This window comes from Pleurodeles waltl, chromosome 6 (assembly GCF_031143425.1).
Source record: "Pleurodeles waltl isolate 20211129_DDA chromosome 6, aPleWal1.hap1.20221129, whole genome shotgun sequence".
Taxonomy (NCBI): Eukaryota; Metazoa; Chordata; class Amphibia; order Caudata; family Salamandridae; genus Pleurodeles; species Pleurodeles waltl.
The window spans coordinates 1,460,282,676-1,460,301,823 of record NC_090445.1 but is presented as its reverse complement, the minus strand read 5'-3'; the positions used below and the strand labels follow the sequence as shown (position 1 = coordinate 1,460,301,823).

Sequence of the window (19,148 nt, the reverse complement as noted above, 5' to 3'; positions counted from 1 at the left end):
CCTACATGAAAAGGAGTAACAACCTTCAGAAGAAAGGAAGCCTTAGTGTGCAACACCACTTTGTGCACAGAACCCAAAGGGTCCTCGTCTGAAACCGGGGGGCCGAAGTGGCCGTATTGGGGTCGGTCCGCCAAAAATTAGGCACTTGGCCTAATAAAACTTCTTTAATTGGGCAGGGGTTGCTCTAGCTCCCAGAAATTCAGGGAAGCGCGGAGCGGACCCAGAAGCAGGCTCCGAAGACAGAGGCTTTGATTGTCGACGCTCCTCCCATGTCACATCAGCCGAACGGCGGGGTGAAGTCGAAGGGCAACAGGACTGCGTCTACTACTTCTTCTTCGTACCTGTGCCCAAAGACTTGGAGGAAAAAGAATGGTGGTGGCTCCGCGAACGGTCTCGAGACCTTCCTCTCGAGCGAGAGCAGGACCTACGCAGAGTCGAGCACGACTTCGGGTTGTGGTCACGCTTCAAGCATCACAAACAGACCTGATGCAGATCCATCACCGACATCATGCGGTGATAGTCCTCAAACGGCTTGAAACCGATCTTCGAGGACATCTCCAAGCACTAAAAACTCACCAAAAAACGTAACAAAACTGTCCTACTCGGTCAAAAAGACACCAGGGTAGCTCTCTCCAGATCAGCGTGTGGCACGCAAAGAAAAGAGCGAACGTCACTGCGCTGAGGCGGCGTCTATGTACTACTCCCGATGTCATCACGGCGACTACGACGCCCACGTAGTCGGCCGATGCCACCTACTGACATGCAAGGGTATTGCTTGAAGAAAAATTCTCCGGATCCAGTCTGACGCCTGGGCAAAAATTCTAAGGTAAGGGACCTGCAACTAGAAGTCTCTACCAGATATATTCTCCAATATACATCTTTTATTTAATACATTTCCAAACATGACACATTAATTTTTTTTATGTCAAACTATACTGGTAGGACCAAAAAGTAGAACCAATATTTCTATATGAAATGTTAAGAAAATCAGTAGCAAGCCATGTAAAAAATTACAACTTTCTGTGGTTGAGTCTTTCTGATTCGTCCGAAACTGTGGTGCAATAAATTAAGTATAACAGAGCTGAGCGGTATCACCTCAAGAGTTAAGCTTACGGTAAAATATAACTTAAAAAAATTAATATAACGGAATAGTCTAACTCAGAGTACCTTTAGTTGATAAATGTTTCCTATATCCCAAAGCATATCGGCCTTCTGAATAAGAATTTGGTGCTGAAGAAAGTGTTTCACGTCACGATTTTAGTACCTACATGTGTTTCAACCCAACAGCCTTCCGATTAATATCTGGGATAATACTTTCTCAGAAGGTCTTATATAAGACCACAAGAGATTATGGATATATTTACAGAGCTGGACAGAACAATTTATTCTATAATTTCAATCTATTCAGTAATAGGATGCAATGAGGAGGAGAGGGGCGTGTGTGTATCCTATTTTTGATAGGGATAGGAGATATAAAAATGAAATTGTGATGTGAATATTATCTATTAAAAACTAATATAAACATTTTTGTATGTTCACATGGCATGTTCTTGGAAGTTGATTAAATAAAAGTATATATTAGGGAAAAATCAAGTCTGTTTATAGTTGATTAAGACAGAGGTAGAGCGAGCTATGTTTGGTTTATTATTGGAGAGACAGGAAAGATATGTAGCTCAATACTAGAAGTATGAGAATAACTGACAATCACCTTCAGTTTTGGAAAGTGTTAAAAACTGTCTAGTTTCATTCACATAACTGTATGATACAGGCAAAAAAGAACGGTAGGTACTCACAGGCACCTTGAAGTCTATCCTCACATTTGTTTCTAGAACATAATATGTTTATGTGGAGCTACCAGTCGCTGCTCCTTGATTGGAGCATGCTTCCAATCTTCATGTACCACAACCAACACATCTCACTTAGGCCAAACTACAATCCACACCCTAGCAACCATGTGCTTCAAAAGGACACACAGGAACCCAGAGGGATTTGCAGGACAGTTAAAGGAATGAAGTGATTAAGAATTTTACAAATAAATCCAACTCCTGCTCATAGGGTCACATGAGTGAGCTAATAAAAGGAGGGTTCCCGGGATTCTGTGGCAGACACCAACTGGTCTCTAGCTCTCTCTTTCTGGCACTGTACCCCAACAGAGCAACCAAATCAGCAGGGAAGCTGTTTGTTTCAGGTAATGCATAATAGCCAGTCTGGTTTGGTTCTCACATCCAAACTCTGAGCCCAAACATTCTTCCTTACTGCCAAGGATCCATCTGTGCAATTGGATGCAATGTGGTCATCTAGTGATCCAAGTGTAGCCAGGGGGTGCCTGAGATGTTCTTTATGCAGAATGATCAAAGAAACAGCACTTGAGAGGAGCTCTGTGCTCAAGCCAGATTAAAGGAAAACAACTGCCATGGTATTTAACACTCTTAGGTGAAGCAGTGATACTGCAGACTCTCAGCCATACTGAGTGTTTCTTGTTCAAGCAAGATCTTAGTTGCCAATGTTACAGGTAACAGTTTCTTAATTCACCACACACCACTTTAGCTGACGTTTAAAACACTCAATAACAGAACCTTTAATGAGCTTCTATCATAGCTATAGGATGTAGGAAGTCAACAGCGAGGAATCTGTACAAACTTGTTTTCTTTATAGATTTATCAAACGTTAGCCATGAAAGAGTCATGAACAAGTGCCCTACAAAATGTTAAATGTTTTATTATGCTTTGATGCATACTGTTTAATTAATACGTGTTTCCACTACAAATCTAAGAAATATAAAAGTACAGCTCTACAAAGTGGTATCTTGAGACTATGCATAGATATGGAGGTATGTAGGTATAAGCCTGAAATAACAAACCTCCTGTTTGCTATTTAAATCTTTTACTGCAATGTCCGAGTAAGGTAAATACTAATAATACTAATTCTGCACAATCCTTCATTTGGTCAACTAGTTGAAAATAAACACTAAAAATCCAGAACAGGAAGATAGTAAGAAATATGTTAACAAACAGATGACACAAAATTAATTGAACCAGGGCATTTTAACCGGATAGGTGGACTTCAGGGAAAAAGACTGAGGCCTCAAACACATGAAGACGAGAAAGGTCCAATTAGCCAGATGGATTTTCCCTCAGCCAGGAATTTTACCAACATTTCGCACAGGACCTGATCCCAAAACATAACACTCTCTTCAAATTCTTCTAAAAAAAGAATCCACTCACGGATATTCACTAATGCCACAACAATACTTGTTCCAAAAGAAGTCAGAGCCTAAATATGTAAAAACGCAGAACATAAAATGAAAGAAACAATATTGGCCACTAACACCACATTCCTCACCAATATCATCCCCTCAGCTGAATTTAAGCAAGACAACATGTGAAATAGCCCTTGACACTGAAAAAAAAGACTTCAACTGTGAACAAGTGAATGGAAGTATCTTTTAAGCTCAACCGAAGGCATGGCATACCAAAAAACGTCCAAATACGCAATCAAAGGGCACACTCTACTAAATGGTCAGCTCTCACCAGCACTCAGACTTCCTTAACGAGGATGCCCATTAACCTTCCCTCTTCTTTACTTTGACCATAGAACTTCGGATCTGTCAGAAGACGAGCAGAGTAAGAACAGCAACCGTATACAAGGCATTCAGGGCCACCACAATAAATACAAATTAGAAGCATACCCAAATGGCACTTCATTCTCATTAATGATCAGACAGCCTCTACACCAAACCTAGAGAAGCTAAAAATCCAACTATGCCAGGATATATGAAATGAAGACAGAACAGGAGTACTCCAGCTCACCAGGCTATGGATGAAACATTACAAAGCAAAATGCAAGTTCAAACTTAACCTACCACACACAACTTACCGAAGAATCCCATTAGCAAATTAGATATCTGCTACTGTCAAAAAAGCACAAGCAAAAACACTCAAGGACACTAAGAAAAGAAGTCAAACATTGTCTCCACTGAACCTAACTGTGTAGAGGCAATTAGAAACCATGAAGATGAAGCTCACATCAACACTCTCATATCCCATTATCATGTTCCCCATTCAATTAGCACCATATTTATTCAAGAAGCTGAACAAGGAGTTTAACAAAACACTATCAAAGTTCCTCTGAAAAAGCAGACACCCCAAGATACTGAAACAAAAAAAACAGAAAAAATACAGAAATCCAAAAGTAGGAGGAAATAACCTTGCAGACTTCCATGGATAACAAGACACTATTAAAGTATTGCAAATCTACCACTGTTAAAATGATCCAACAAACTACACCACAACAACATGGGTGAAATTAAAACCCTTTCAAGAGATCTCCTACCATTGCCAGTATTTACCTCTACTAGTAACTACAATCTACTGCCTGCTATAATCACTGTTGCAAACATAACAAATCATTAAATGAATATGCCATACTACGAAGAAGGAATAGGGATATTTCGTTTAACAGCTGCTTAAGGTAAAAAAAACTATTAAAAAAATTACTAAACGACCATTCTGGGTATACTAGATATGTTAGAGACCCATACTAATGATTGCCTTCCAGAGAATGAAGTAGAACTAGAAATCCTCAGACGTTCTAAGTATAACCCACTGGTGCAGTGTAGTTGGTACATCCAAAAATGTGGACTTAACCTACCGGAGCAACAACATGGAAGTTCAATCAAAACAATTTACCTGGACAAAAATCACAGATTTCCTCGAAAGGAAATCCCCATGACTGACCTCCGATAAAGATTATCTCAGGATGTACATCAACAAACCACTACGAAACATGTAATATATATAATATCTACTCACATGCCATTTAGAACCCAGTCATAACCTAATTCCCTGCACCTATCCAGTCTTGCCTTCTTGTTCTGCAAGCACAGACCCTTAACTTGCATAACTCAGCTAAAATATGAACCACCCCGCTGAATGAATCCTCACTTTACCCTTTCAATATCTGTATACTATCAAAACCTTCATCCGAGCTTTGCTCATAACTGTCACTGCATTAGGTATTCTGCTAATGTCTGTCCTAGAAACAAATTTCATCTAATATATATATATATATATATATATATATATAGATATATAAAAACACTAATCGCATATTGAACGTAGAAGAGATGACTATGTACAGACTCTTAAATTTTATGTCAAGACTGGAGGCTCTATTATGCATTCTTTTCTTACTTTATTCTCAATAGCAGCAGTCAAGAACTACAGCTCCCAAAAGGACTAGCAACAGGCTAGCCAATGGGAGCAAACAGAAACCAACAATAAACCAATCAGGGAAACCCACTAACCATAGAGACTACCCTTGACTGCAGGCAGCCCTCTTTTCTTGCTGCTCGCAGTCAAGATAAGTACTCTTTCTTGGTTTCTTCCTGTTTATGGTGATATTGTGTACTATGTATTCGTGTTTATTTATTATTCTCCTTTGATATCTCATGCCTTTTACTCACGCGCTTATCGCATTCTTTATCTGGCCCCCTCCCTCCCCCCCACTTTAAATACTGCGTTATGGGTCAGCGCTCGCACTAACCGTTGCGCGTTCCATTCGGTTGCCTTCGTCCTCTTCTTGTCAGCGCACTATCTTCGCGCGTCTGACCTACGGCACGGTTCCCCCTAGGCATTGCTGCAGTTCACACTGTTCTTCCTGCAAAGCGGCTTCTTTGGACACTGTTTTCAGTCGGAGAGCCTTCAGACTCCATACCTCTCGTCGCGCCGCTTCCTTCTGCCGGTAGTGAACCTCTGGGGGGCGAGGCTTGTCGGTCCGGCTTCCCTCTGCGTCCCCGCCCTCTTCACAAACTCCAATTTCCTTCTGTTTGCTTAATTTGGGGATTATTTTTATTATGGATCCTGACAGTTCCCCTATGATGGCTGATTTCAATGAGGAATCCTTTAAACAGGATTTAAATATGTTTATTCAATCTACTGTAAAACATGCTCTAAAAGCATCTATGGACAAAATGTCAAAAACCTTTGAAAATTCTGTAATGTCCATGGTGTCCGATTCTATGGCCCATTCTGCGGGGGAAGGCAGAAAATGCAAATTACCTGTAACTAAATCCGGTAAAGGCGCGCAAATGGAAAGTGAGCTTGCCTCACAACAGACTGAGGACTTGATTCCTCCCTGGCCTCCTACGAAGGAGGGGAATATCTCTAAAAAAAAAACGGTGCCTCAATTAAAATGTAAATCTAAAACAAAGCATATCTCCGCGCCAAAAAAGATTGTTATTTCAAAAATATTGGACACAGATGATGAGGACATGGACGATTTATCACAATCAGATAATCCTGACGATGTTTTTTACACATCCTTTCCTCCTCCAAAACGTTTTTAACTTTCTTCCAGTGATCCTTCTTCCAGTGTTGTCGATTCAGAGGGTGTCCCCATGTTCGATCCGTCTCTGATACAACATCCTAACTCCACTGAGTGGCTTCCTTTGGATCACGTGGGCAATTATATAGCTTCTCGCTTACGTCTCCCTTTGGACAAACAGACGCAGTCGAAACTAAAATCAGAGTGTCCTAGACCTTCATTGGAGTCCAACATAACAGTCACTCCGTCTATCGACCAGTCACTCATAACGTTCTTTACCGAATTCGGTAAGGATCCCCGTAAGGGGGTGGACAAGGCCTGGACGACGTGCCAGGATAAACTCCTGGACGTAGTAGGTCCCCTCGCATGAATCTTTGACTTAGCTGAATCAGCCAGATTGGAAGATTCTCCAATCGATCCTTCAGATCTTTCTCTTTGGACACAAAGAGCCTTCTGCTTCTTGGGAAATGCAAATTCGGCAATCATTCATGAGAGACATAAGGGTCTCCTCCTAAGGATGGACCCTAAGCTGGCTAACCTTGCTACTTTGGATCCCGGCATCCAGGCCGATGGCAAACCTTTCGGTGATTCTTTCATCAAAGACGTTAGCCGCTTCGTTTCCACTTTCTCTTCACTGGATAAGGCCCAACAGTCATTAAAGAAGGTCTTTAACCAATGGGTTTTTGCCCGGGCCGGTAGAAGTAAGAGCCGCTTTACCAGCCGCACATATCGAAATCAACGCTCAAGAGGCTATTCCAACTCTTTTGGTACCTACAACCAGGAATTTAAACCCCAATTCTATCCCGAAAGATCAAGGGGCTTCCGCAGCCGTGGACAACGCTACTCCAGGTCTTCCAATAATCAAGGTAAGCCAACTTTCTGGCCTTCCCGTAGGAGGTTGGCTAGGTTTTGTCCTTCAAAAATGGAAGTCGATTTCCTCAGACCCATGGGTTCTAAGCACTGTTCAGGGATACTGTATCAAACTCCTCTCTCCCCCTTTCCAGTCCCATCTGCCTCCTTTCCCAAGATTTTCTCTCGAAATGTCCTTTCTCATTTCTTCAGAAATTCAGTCCCTTTTAGACAAAAATGCCATTCATCCTTGCACCCCGGACCCTTCCGGGTTCATCAGCTCTCTCTTCCTTGTTCACAAAAAGAACAAGAAACTAAGACCAGTAATCAATCTAAAATCATTCAATCAATTTGTCTATCGACACTTCAAAATGGAAACCATCATCCATCTCAGGGATATTCTGCTTCAATATGATTGGTTGGTCAAATTGGATTTGCAGGATGCGTATCTCACCATTCCTATTCATCCTTCTCACAATTTTTTTTTACAATTCCAATGGAATTCAAAAACGTATCACTTTTCCTCCCTTCCTTTCGGCCTATCTTTGGCACCCTGGTGCTTCACGAAACGGTTGAAACCCGTTGTGGCCTATCTTCGATCTCTGGGCATCAGACTTATTATTTATCTCGACGACATTCTTATCATGCATCAAAGCAGATCTTCCCTTCTGTCTCACCTTCATACAACAACCACACTCTTTTCAGAACTAGGTTTCCTTATAAATCACGAAAAATCTATGGTTGTTCCTTGCCAACAAATATAATTTCTAGGCTTCCAAATAGATTCTGTCTCGGCCACTCTTCTCCTTCCCCCTTCCAAGGTTACCGCAATCAAAAGAGAATTGGTCCTAACGCTCCAAAAATACTTTATTTCCCTCAGGTCTCTCGCAAGGGTCGTAGGTCTTCTCTCCTCTTCAATCCAGGCCATTTTCACAGGGCCTCTACATTACTGCGCGTTACAGTGTCTCAAAATTCTTCATCTTCGTCGAGGGTTGGCCTTTTCCGACCTCTTGTCTCTAGACCAAGAATCCCAAATGGAAATACAATGGTGGATATCCAATTTAGATGCCTGGAACGGCAGATCCATCTTCCCCTCTGTGACCGATCTTGTGTTAGAATCAGATGCAAGTCTCACGGTCTGGGGCGCCCGCTGTGGTTCGATATCGACTGGCGGTATATGGTCCGCAGATATGTCCAAATTGCACAGAAACTGTTTAGAGCTTCTTGCAGGCTCCTTTGCGATCAAAAGTTTTTAAAAAAACAGAGTGCGATGCTCCATTCTACTCTGTATGGACAACATATCCGCGGTGCGATACATCAACCACCTAGGAGGCACCAGGCCCAGGCCTCTCGCTCTTCTGGCCAAGAGCCTCTGGGAATTCTGTCTTACCCACAAATTTTCCCTCCTAGCTGAGTATCTCCCAGGATCCTTGAATTCCACTGCAGACTGGCATTCTCGCCACCTCACGGATTCCAGCGATTGGAAACTGCACCACTCAGTTTTCCTTCAACTTGTAAGGAAATGGGGTCCCTTTCGTGTAGATCTCTTTGCGTCCAGACTCAATACTCAGCTTCCACTTTTCTTCAGTTGGGGCCCGGATCCTCTGGCCATTGCTACGGACGCTTTTCTCCAAGATTGGTCCCGGACACTCAATTATGCCTTTCCTCCTTTCATTCTAATCAACAGAGTCTTGAACTAGGTACAGACGTCAGAAAGCGTCTCTTGTCCTGATAGTGCCCTTCTGGCAATCCCAAGTTTGGTTTCCTCCTCTACTCGAGTTAGCGGTAGACTTTCCGGTTCTGCTTCCGGTGTTTCCGTCCCTTCTCCTAGACCCTTTCGGTTGTCGCCACAATCTAATTCTCGACAACTCTCTAACCCTTTCAGCTTGGAACATCTCCGGCCTTCCCAACAGTCCTTACCTATTTCGTCAGAAGCTTCGGAATTCATTAATAATGCATGGGCACCCGGCACAAGGCGAGCCTACAGATCAGCTTGGTCTCTTTGGTCAGGCTGGTGTGTGGGAAAATGTGCCAATCCCTTTTCAACAGATTTAAATGTAATTATCAATTTTCTAGCTGCCCAACCGGGTACAGGTAAATCTTATCGGACAATAAACCTTTACAGATCTGCTATATCTATGAACCATTCAAATATTGACGGCAAACCAATTGGAGTACATCCCTTGATTTGTCAACTTTTAAAGGGTGTGAAACTGTTGAAAACTCCAACCGACAAATATGCCCATGTCTGGGACGTTTCCCTAGTCTTGAATTTTCTTCTGTCTTGGCCAGACAATTCAAGTCTTTCTCTTAAAATGCTTTCTGCAAAACTAACTATGTTGTTATGTTTAATTTCAATTAAACGAGTATCGGATGTTAAATCCCTAGACGTGTCCGCCCGGTAGTTCTTGCCCTCAGGTGTTCTATTTCATATTTCCAAACGTACCAAAACCAATTTACATTCTGTCTTCTATCCTTTTCTTACCTGACAAACCAAAGCTGTGTGTGGGTCTCTGTTTAAAAGAGTATGAAAAAAGAACCTGTAACCTTAGAACGTCCCCTTATAACCAACTTTTGATTTCCTTTTGCAAACCCCACAATCTGGTGGCTTCTGCAACTTTGGCCCGATGGGTTAAATGGATTATGTCCCTGGCGGGTATTGATATTTCCGTTTTTGGAGCCCATTCTTCTAGGGGAGCTATGGCCTCCAAGGCTTTCTCTCTGGGGTCTAGTGTGGAGGACATTCTCAGGTCGCAGATTGCTCTAATGACAATGTTTTCAAAACCTTCTATTGTAAACCTGTTAGAACTGCTTCTTCATTGGTTATTGACAAGCTTTAAACCTGCATAATAGAGCCTCCGGTCTTGACATAAAATGTAGATTTTCCTAGTAATTTATGACGGAAAGTCTTAATTTTATTAAAGACACAGAGGCGAATATTATCCCACCGCAGTATTTCTATTAACATGTATTTTTCTTTTTCCCACCCAGCGACTCCTGCATTGCCTCCAGCTTCGGGATAACGCCGCTGGCTCCATCTCCTCCTTTTTCAAAGGAAATCCCCTGGATTCTGCTTTCCAATCTCCTCAGGATCGCCATCCTTCATCAACGTCCTCATGGTTTATTGCCAGTGTTCAGGACCTTTGCTCCGCTTCCCTTGCTCTAGCAATCGTTGGACTTATTTACCCTTTGTTTTATGACTCTATTTGATTTGCTCGCTCAAGAAAAGAGGGCTGCTTGCAGTCAAGGGTAGTCTCTATGGTTAGTGGGTTTCCATTATTGGTTTATTGTTGGTTTCTGTTTGCTCCCATTGGCTAGCCTGTTGCTAGTCCTTTTGGGAGCCGTAGTTCTTGACTGCTGCTATTGAGAATAAAGTAAGAAAAGAATGCATAATATTTGCCTCCATGTCTTTAATAAAATTAAGACTTTCCGTCATAAATTACTAGGAAAATCTACATTGTCAAGCATAGTAAAGTCAAACCCCAGAGTTCGAAATAAACTAGCTGAAAGTAGACCTCTATCGAATTTCCGAAGCAACTAGAGTAGCACTGTTAAAACTATGAGGCCAACGAACACTAAGAGGTTAGATAAAAATCACACATCCCTAAGGACTGCAGCAATTACAAGAGTGTTATATTCAATATCAACCCCTCTCCTCAAATCTAAGTCTGAAGAAAATAGAGTGGGAACGCATAAAGATAGGGCTCGTCAGCTTTGAGGCAGCGGACAAGCGAGGGAAGGATTTTCCATTCTTTGTCACAGTTGTTATGTTGGGGACTTGGAATCCATCAATGCACTTTTCACCCTCTATTTTTAAATAGCTTTGCAGACGTGTTAGCAGAGGGAGGTGCTCTATCATCTCTGTAATTCCCTTTATCATTGCAAATGAATCCACAAGCATTCTTTTCTCCTGGAGAGCTAGCCTTCATGTGGCTTCGGATTCCTCAATAAAGGAATCAACCTGCCATTGTGAAGGGTCGAAGGTTCCTGTCTGCCGAGACCCTCACACTGATGATCCACAGCCAGAAGCCTGGCAGCCATTACCCTCCGTAACACTGGTGTGTGATATCTACCCTACTGCGTCCTACAGCCAATTATTCTGTCAGGAGATCCTTCTCTCACGCTGCTCTAGGTATCCATACATTTCTCACTTGCCTCCATGTCTTTGTTCAGTGCGCCTAGCATGGCCTATTTGCGTTAACATTTAATGAGGACTCAGGATGCGTTCCATTTCTTGTTCCTAATGCCTTAACTTATGGAAAAGGGTCTTAAACCTCTACAAAAGTGTTTTTGCTGCAAGCGGGAGCAGTATCAGACGGGACAAATTGATAGAATAGGTGCAAAATGGATTCTGAGCACAGCCATTTGAAGCAAAAGAAAAGCCAATCTTCCTCACCACACGGGTTCTTTTTTCCACCTGCAGAGCAGTCTGCAATCTCCTGACACGAGGTGAAATTTCTTTGAATACATTTTTGGAGGAAAAGACAAGAGCTCAAGGGAAAGTGCTAACTTTTCTGTTACTTGCCCACCCCAGGGAAATAGAAGGTGCAGCTCGAGGTAATTCCCACACCTGAATCCCTGGGCGCTATTTTAAGGATCAGCTTAGTTGACCTCTGCGAATTGTGCTGGTAGAGCTATACCAAACATGTCCTGGGACACAATTTGGGTATTTGGATGGCTCATATATCACAAACCAGTGGCGTAACAAAGGCCGCCGTGGTGTAGGGGCCCGAGTTTCAGGGGGGCCCTCATAACAGTACACTGTGCACGGGCCCCTGGCTGGGTCCAGGGGGAGGGGGCTCCCTCCAGGTACTTTGCAGTTGGGCCCCTTCAAGTTTCGTTCACAAACCAACAATAAATGACTCAGGCTGAGTAAGAATCAAGGTGACCTGGACCATCAGCAAAGTGACAAGTCACAAAATTAAAAATAAAGGGAGATTTTTCAATTTCTAAAATGTTTGGAAAAGGAATGTAATGCTATTTTCAAAAAACTGCAATTTGCAAAGTTATGGCTCCAGTAAATATAACTTCTAAATGAGATTACCAAAAAGAACAGCTCTGGTAATGGCTACAAATATCCACTTCTAAACAGTGCATGCACCTATTTCTTACAACTGAGAACTACTTTAGATAAACTGTTAAAACTCAAACGAGCAGTTTTGCACTGTCATACAACTGCTCTCCGCTGCACTGTCATACAACTGCTCTCCGCTGCACTGGCATACAACTGCTCTCCGCTGCACTGGCATACAACTGCTCTCCGCTGCACTGGCATACAACTGCTCTCCGCTGCACTGGCATACAACTGTTGTTCGTATGATTACACGACCCAGCTCAAAGGGCAAAATAACGCCTTCCAAACCAATGTTAATGATTCTGTAAAAGGTCACCAAGTTACCAGCGTGTGCCTTGGATTTTTCGGTTCCCTGGAAAGTACTCTCATTTGTGAGGTTCAGGCGTGAGTATATCACATTTTAGAGTTTGGGACGTTCTATATATCGTCTTCCTGAAGGGTGTCGTTTTTCCAGGATGTAAGAGCCATCCTATTCCTTTGAAACAGTGCGTCATTACATGTAACTGTGTACAGCTTCCCCCCAAGGAGAAGCAGATGGAATGGGAATGAATCGGAATTCTGGAAAAACTGTCTTTTATTGGGGGAATATGGAACCTCCTGTTCGGGCAAAACAAATTCAGTTAGAGTAAGCCCTGACAATGCCAAGAGGTCTGGCTAATAATTGCACTGTCAAGCCATACCTAAACATCCATGTGCGTTTTCTGTCTCATCCTATCTGTGCTGCTGCCTGAGAGAAACGCCATGAATTAGCTAGTTATCTAAGACACTTAATAGCACTGGAATGTTCAAGCTCAGGAAGCTGTATAAACATACACACTGATTACAGCTGTGTGACCACCTGGCATTGAGGCAAATTCTGGACAGGACTGTAAAAAATTCAGGACAAAGGGTCAAAATTCAGGACAAAAATTCCGGACAAAAGGTCAAAATTCAGGACAAAAATTCAAGAACAAACGTCAGTTTTACAGACACACGCAAGAGAGGCCATGCCTCACTATGTTGTCAGTGCATTTATGTACTCTTTTTCAACATAGCACTATTTATTCACTGTGGACCTTTTGTGATTGCCTCCTGGTGTGCTACAGACAGGTGTCACATTACGTCCTTGTTCAGTAGTAAATTAATGCCCTTCACGGCAAGGCCATCACCCCTACCCAAATCTACCCGATCTTTCCTGAAGAGAAAGTAACAGCAACATTTTGATTATGTTTCTGAACATTTCAAAACCCCTGGCAAACAGTTTGGGAAACATTAAGGTAATTAACCTTATGCTAGTTTAAACAAATTAAACAAAAACATCTGGCTTACCGCAACCGCCCATGGACTTTCAACCAATTTTTTTTTAAAGAGGCAGGGCAGATGGTGTGGGTGACAGTCTCACACCTAATGACAGGATGTGATGTACCCATAACTTGTCTGTAGTCTCACTGCACTAGAGTGTATGTTTGGGACTCTACATTTATCTCAGAAATGGGAGCCCGGACTACCAATCAAAGATAATAAAAGAGTAGGATGAAATCGAGATCAAATGGGAGATCCACGGCAAGTAATTCAAAGGGTTGTTGCTAACAACTGGATAAATAAATAAGAGAAGAACAAGGTGGGGCAATTCCTAAAATCAGACAAGATGGGTCCACCAAGACTATTTGAAGGTATTGGGTACCTGGGGAATTGTCTGCACACAGGAGCGAAACAGAAGGGGCACTGTCAAGTGGTTGAATAATCAACACCCATCCACCTTGGCAAACTCTTCTGGTGCAACAGTTCGCTGTTAGTGCTTGTGAAGGGTGAGCAGGGGCCAGACCCCTTGTAAGGTTGTGCAAGGCAATTGCCCGCTTAGTCCATGTCTTTATATGGTTTTGAAATTGAGCAAAAGCCAAACTAGAGATCTGGGTTATCCCTAAGTGTCAAGTACACATACAATCTTCAAAATATTTGGGATGTAAATTGCACAAACAAAATTTATTTATTTTTAAATTTAATTAGTGTTTCATTAACATATGGCACTGTTTTCGCCTTCATACACAATTAGATCTCAGATTGAACTGGGAACCAGTTACCTTTTGATACCTAGTGATTAATATCTACCATTCTTACACTTATTTCCACGATGAAAACCTAGGCAGAGCGAACGGTCTCTCCAAGCCCAGTTTGCTTTTTGGTCTTCTCTTCTGCTGTCTGTAGAGGCCATGTGGCACTAGCGAAGATGGTGTGCTACCCCAATGATAGTATTATTTTGCAAACCTTCCCCTGCTCATCCTTCATTCCTTCTTCAGACAGGCCACACATCTGATTTGGTCGCTGCGGCGCCATCGGGAGCTCTTTCCACTCTAAAGCTAACTGTGACTGCGGGTGGATTAGGTCTTCTGGACTTAGAATGCTATTATTCAGCTGCACAGGTCCAATGGGTGGCTCGCTGGCTTTCTGCCCACCTCCCTGCATGAGATGGGGTTTACCAGTAAAGACTTTTAAGGAAGGCTTAATGCACTGCTCATCGTTTCCTACTGACCATTCTATGGATCACCATCCGGGGTTATCATGCATGGCTTTCTCTTGCCTTGCCAGAACCTGTAAACTCACTGACACAAAGAAACCCTATGCTCCTGCACTACCTTTGCTAAGCCTTCCCACTCACACAGGATGGCTGTGCTCAGAGCAACTCTATCAGTGGCATGTTGCAGGTGTCTTAAAATTGGGGACTTTGTTTCTGAACAGTGAGCTACTAAATTTCCAAACCCTTGTGGCAGACTACCATCTTCACCCCGGTCAACTCCTTACTTACAACCACCTTAAATAATCATTAAATGCCCTATTTCATGTCTGCTACCTAGCACTAACCCTACAAGAGGTGTGCCAGAAGCTCTGTACCATAGGAAATGGTGGCAAACTGATAGAATGGGTGTACAGACCTATCCTGCAACATGGAAACCACTCCAGGTCTTCTTGTCATACTACCTGGGTGATTGATGTAGCCAAACCTCTGCAAGATATGGTCTAAAATACTGGACTTTCCCCACAAAGTATCCCACAGCTGTCACTTTAAGTAAATTCATAGTGCTTCCTTGTGAATGCATTCTGCCCGTTGCTTGCCATTGGCCTTGTTGTTTGTAACTCACAATTTGTTGCTTTCAATTTGCTGGCTTTATTTGTTTTAGGCCATGCAGCTTGAATTTGTCCCTTCCCTTGCCAAAACCTTATTTACAGTATCCTGCTGAGTGCTCCCTTTCTGTAAACAGGCCTGTAAATCTTGTTCTTATCTCATCATATTTGCTGTGCATTCAAAGAACAAAGTCAAATGTCAGGCTCTGTCTTCGGTGGGAACTTAGTGTTTACTTTCCTTCCTCTGACTTCAAAGTGAGAGGATTTATGCAACAATCTTGCTGGATACTGGGGTTAGGAAAGAGTTTTTTCTATCACATGACAACATTTAAATAGACTTCAGAATATATCAGAATTGCACCCTACTCTGTATCACTCCACTTTATGCCACTCCATGCCACTGTTCTCTTCTCCATTCGGAACCACTCTACATTATGTCACTGCTCTCTATGCTACTTCACACTATGCCTCTCTACTCTACTCTGTACTACTCTACTCTAAGCCACCGCACTTTGCGCCTCTCTACACCACTGCGCTCTGCTCGTCTGCACGCCATACCACTCCAGTCTAGGCAACACCAATATAATCCGCACAACTCCACTCTCTGCCACTCTGCAACGCTGCACTGTACGCCACTGCACTCTAAGCTAATACACTTTACTCTGTAACACTCAACTCTATGCCCCTGCACTCTACATCAATACACTGTACATCATTCTAATCTACTCTGCACCTCTGCACTCTATGCCACGGCACTCTACACTACTTTACTCTATGCCATCACACTCTATGCCACTTTATGCAACTCCACTCTAACCTGCACTTCTCCACTCTAAGCCACCTCACTCTACTGTGAAATAATCTACTTTATGCCACTGCACTCTGTGCCACTGCATTCTATGCCACTGCACTCTACCCTGAACCTCTCCACTCTATGCAACTGCACTCTACTCTGAAACAATCTATTCTACGCCACTGTACTCTATACCACTCTGACCACTGCACTCTAGTTCAATGCACTCTACACCACTGCAAGCTGACTCTCTGCAACACTGCTCTGGTTGCCACTATACTCTACACCACTCTGCCCTGTACTACTGCATTTTGCACCAATATACTCTATTCCACTGCATTCTATGCCACTCTACTCTGCCCAATGCCACTCTATGCTACTGCACTCTACACCAGTGCACTCTAAACAACTGCACTGCCCTTTACTCTGCACCACTGTACTCTATGCCACTGTTCTCTGTACCACTCTACACCACTGCACTGACACTCTACTCTGCACCTCTGCACTCTACACCACTCTACTCTATGCCACTGCACTCTAGGCACTATACTCTACACCACTCTACTCTGCACCACTCTACACCACTACACTCTATGCCACATGAGTCTACTCTGCACTCTATGACACCACTCTGCATTACTGCGCTCTCTGCTACTCTATTGTATGCCACTCTACTCCACTGCACTCTATGTAACTCTACCCCATGCCACTCTATGCCACTGCACTCTGCGCCAATGCACTCTAAACAACTGCACTGTACGCCACTGCCCTCTACTCTGTACCACTGTACTCTACGCCACTGCTCTGTGCCACTCTACTCCACTCTACATCACGGCACTGACACTCTACTCTGCAGTGTTGCACTCTCCACCACCATACTATACACCAATGTACTATGTACTACTGCATTCTATGCCACTGCACTCTATGCCATTCTACTCTGCATCACTCCACTCTACAGCACTTTGCCCTACTCTGCACCACTCTGCACTACACCACTGCACTCCCTGCAATGTGAGTCTACTCTGCAATCTAAGCCACTGCACCACTCTACACTACTGCTCTCTCTGCTACTCTGTTGTATGCCACTCTACTCCACTGCACTCTATGCCACTCTACTCTGTCCATTGCCACTCCATGCCACTGCACTCTAAACCACTGCACTCTACAATAATGCACTCTAAACAACTGCACTGTACCCCACTGCACTGTACTTTGCACCACTGGGCTCTACGCCACTGCTCCTATGCTAGTCTACTCCACTCCACACCACTATGCCACTAGCTTTAAGCCATGCTGAACAGCAGCTACTCTGGTGTATAACATGGCTAATGGCTAAAACACATTAGCAAAGCCATAAACTCTTTCGTAGATTAGACCTATTGGCTTTGCCAATGTTTGTTAGTACTATGAGGTACCGTGGTACCTGAAAGAAATGTGAAAAATACAATTACATCATAATAAAAGCTGCTACAAAATGCGCAAATACATTTCGGTTAAATAAATAAAAAGTGCTTCTCAAATACAGATTTGAATAATATACAGTTTATACCTAGTGATAAAAAAAATTATAACACTCCATTAAAGCCACACACTCCACAGCTCACCTTGGAACACCATTATAATACCTCTCTGAAAAAAAATATCTTTGCCACCAGAAAACTTCAAGTGACTCACTTTAGTAAAGTCAATGCAGGTTTTCAAGCCCCTTTGTATTTGCAGATTTAGGAGTTGCCCACATTTGCATGTGTTTAGGGAAAGAGACCCCCTGGCAAGAAGGCCTATTCTTATCTGTCTGCCCCTCCCTCCCTCCCTCAGAGCACAGGAGACCCCCTGCCTTCCAGTCCAGCTGGGGAAACTCCTCTGCCCGTAATTTCGACCTGCCTCCGTTGCCCTTTAGGTGAAAGCTAAAATTACGGACAAATGCCGTCCGTTAAAGCTTTCATCACGGACAACGGACAGCAGGGCGAAATTACGGACAGTCCGTGAAATTTACGGACGGGCGGTCACCCGAAGGGCAAGCGCTTTCTTGCGGAAGCACACAACCTCTGCCCAATCAAAACAGGTACTCTTAGCCCCTAACATGCGGAAGGGGCCAACGCCCCTCTCCCAGTGACACACAATTGTCTGCAGACAGCTGAGCTATCAAGCCAGACAATAAAAAAAAAAACAGGCGCTGGCCTGAATGATGATCATACTACAAATTTACGAGATTTCAGGAAAAGCAACAATAGTAAATATTCCTATTGTCACAAACTCGGAAAACGTTTTTACCTATCCGAAATCATATGCTTTATGGCAGCATTTTGTAACAGGTTTTAATAATTTAACAGTGGCACAGTTCTTGCACGAATACGGCTGCTACAGCTCATTTTCGTCCCTGCACTAAATTAATATTTAATGAAGCAATTTCGAATTAATGTGCCGCTAAACAAAGCGTCGGTGGGAGGGGAGACAGAGTGGATAAATGGGCTGCTGAGATTCAAAGTCGGGGAGGAGGGCGGTCAGGCTGCAGCATCGAGGGTTTCTCACTGGAAATCAGTTCCACTAGAGGGCACAGGTATGAAACGTGACGAAGGTGTTGGAACAGAACTGAGCTTAAGAACTCAGAGCTGGTGAAAATGATCATCAGGCAAAAAGGCCCTCAACCCTGGATTCCCAATCCACTCATGGATCACTTTCCAGGCTTTTTTTAAAAATGATTTAAGAAGAGATATGGAGATGGGGACAGTACGACGAGCTGCATAGGACAATGCTGATCCTTCCACATTTTCACAGCACAGACCCTATTTCTTTAATTTGAATGCTAATATCTCTTTACATGGAATGCTAATTCTCTCTGGACTGTTTATGTTTCTCGGTTCTTCGTGATCTGAGGCAATAACACATGCAATTGTTAGTAAGACACACTTTTGTGCAATTCAAGTAGAACAAAGAAGTAGATATTTTACTCTACAGCAATGCGTACAATGTAACATTTTTTTAATGGAGGGATTAATCAGTCCAATG

At 43.0% G+C, this 19,148-nt stretch overlaps 1 protein-coding gene across 34 annotated transcripts in view; it reads right to left on the bottom strand.

Annotated features, from left to right (window-relative positions):
• The window catches only part of ANK3 (ankyrin 3), a 1,678,649-nt gene that overhangs the window by 561,586 nt on the left and 1,097,915 nt on the right, over positions 1–19,148 (bottom strand). The gene's annotated exons all lie outside the window — the stretch shown is intronic.